Consider the following 2444-nt stretch of genomic DNA (forward strand, 5'->3'; position numbering starts at 1 on the left):
ACATTTCCATGTTTGATCTTTTGCAAAATTTTAGAGGTGATTGCATAAAAACCCTAAAATTTCTTTTTAGTAATTAAACTTGTGAAATATTTAATTGTTAATGCTTGTTTCAGATCTATCCTTCTATTACAAATTATCAATTCATATCTATGCTTTAATTTTGAAAATTAAGTGGTTAAGTGTCAAAACCCTAATTTTTAAAACCCTCTTGATTCAACCTTTGTCCGACAATTTCACTGATCAAAACATCTCCAAATCAGCTGTAACTTTGGATTCCATAATAAAATCACAATATCTTTCATCCTTGAAAATTTGGAAAAAAGTTGCGAGGACCGTGGCGCCGAGCGCCATCGTCCCCGACATTTTTTCCGAAATTTCGGGAGCGAGATCTTACTGTATTTTTCTGCTAAAATCCAGAATTTTGGCTAATTTTATCAATTTTAACACCTTCAAAATTACAGTCAAAGTTGGTCTTGTGATTGCTTGGATTAAGGCTTTTAAACATTCAAAAATCATTGAAACTGAAATTTTGTGTCAAAATTGTGTTCTTACTGTCCTAAATCTGAAAAGTGCGTTAACATTCATTAAAAATTTCAGTGCTTTATTCAAATTCTTGCATTTTGTGACTTTTGAAATTAAGTGCTTAATTACAACAACTTTGATTTCCGCTTTCAAAATTGAATTTTGCGTGAAATTGAGTCAATTTTTAAATTTCAAAATTTGCATTGCTCTTGACATTCCCTCTAAAATCATAAAATTCAAAATTTCAGTTTCCCTCTCTTTTTCAAAATTCAAATTTTGCATTTTTCGACAATCTTGGTAGGGTTCAATTTTGAGATTGCAACTTTAATTTGGCCTACCTACAGATCGTAAAATCACTCAATTTTTTCAGATTAGCTTTAAAATCATCATACCTTTCATCCCTGCAAATTTCGAAAAAATTTGCAAGGACCGTGTTGCACTCCGAGCGCCACGGTCCCGGACATTTTTTCCGAAATTTCGGGAGACTGTCGTGATTGCATTTAACAACTTAAATCCAGAAGATTGGCTGATTTTACTGAAAATTGCTACCTCTAAAATCAAAATTTTCTCTCCTTCTCTAGTGCATGAGTTTTACAACAATAAGCCCTACTTACACTATTCCTGTTAGACGAAGCCGTAGAATTAAGTCTTTCCGAGGTTTAACTACTGAGGAGATGGAACCTAATTTGAATAGCCTTTTTAACGAGGACATGGGTAATTCCTCTAATCCTCCTAATGATGAAGAAGCTCTCCATGAGGTTTCTGAAGAACAAATTTCGAAATTGGATAACCAATTTGACGATTTTCGACAATGGATGTCTCAAGAATACCCTGATAGTCAAGCTCTTCCATTAATTGAGGGTCTAAAACGTATGCTTCAAAGTGATAAGAATGGAATTGATATTTTGCGTGGTATTTCACACATTGTGGATTCGAATGTGATGCCTATGAAGAGTTGTGCCGAAACTTTAGGTTATACACAACCTCCTACACAAGTCAATCATTCTATTCCTTTGATGACTTCTATTGCTAGCATACCTACCTTTACATCAAACATAATGGCTACTTCTACACAAGACATTCCCCCTATGATCACTAGTCATGGGGGCAATCCCTCTTCTTCAATTAACCCTATTCCTTCATTCAATCCAACTTTTTCATACATTCATTCAATGAGTGTTCCTATTACATCTTCACAAATGAACATGACGCAAGGGGGCAATTCATTTAACCATTCCATTCCTCCTTGTAGTGTTCCTCCTGTCCAATCATCTCCTATGACTAATTATCATAGGGTCCCACCACCTTACTCTTTACCTTCTTTCAATAACATAACACCTCCATCTCAATCTAACACATCTAATATGAACTCTTCGACTGAAGCGACCATTAACAATCTTGCACAAACTGTCTCTTCTTTACAGCAACAAATTGCCTCTATGAATCAATCTAAGTTTAGTGTGCCCACATTTGATGTTGCGAGCCCACTTTCTCTTGACATTGTTCGAGCTATCCCTCCTAAACATGTTGAAATCCCGCATTTGGAGCTTTATAATGGTAAAGGAGATCCTCTAACACATGTTAAGACTTTTCAAACAATTTGTACTGATTTTGCTTATGACCAAAGGTTGCTTGCAAAACTATTCATGAGAACATTAAGAGACAAAGCCCTACAATGGTATTGCTCGTTGCCTTCTTATTCTATTACTTCTTTCGAACAACTTGCAAATGCTTTCATTCAACAATTTCAAAACAATATAAGTCCTAAAGTTACTTTGATTGATTTAATGCATTGTAAACAAGGTGTTAAAGAAAAAGTGACTGATTTCATTGGTAGATATAAGCATTTGTATGCTCAAATTTCTTTTCCAGTGCCTGACAATGATATTCAAAGAATCTTTATTTCTAATTTACAAAAAGAT

The sequence above is a fragment of the Cryptomeria japonica genome, chromosome 5 (assembly GCF_030272615.1).
Source record: "Cryptomeria japonica chromosome 5, Sugi_1.0, whole genome shotgun sequence".
In the NCBI taxonomy this organism is placed as follows: domain Eukaryota; kingdom Viridiplantae; phylum Streptophyta; class Pinopsida; order Cupressales; family Cupressaceae; genus Cryptomeria; species Cryptomeria japonica.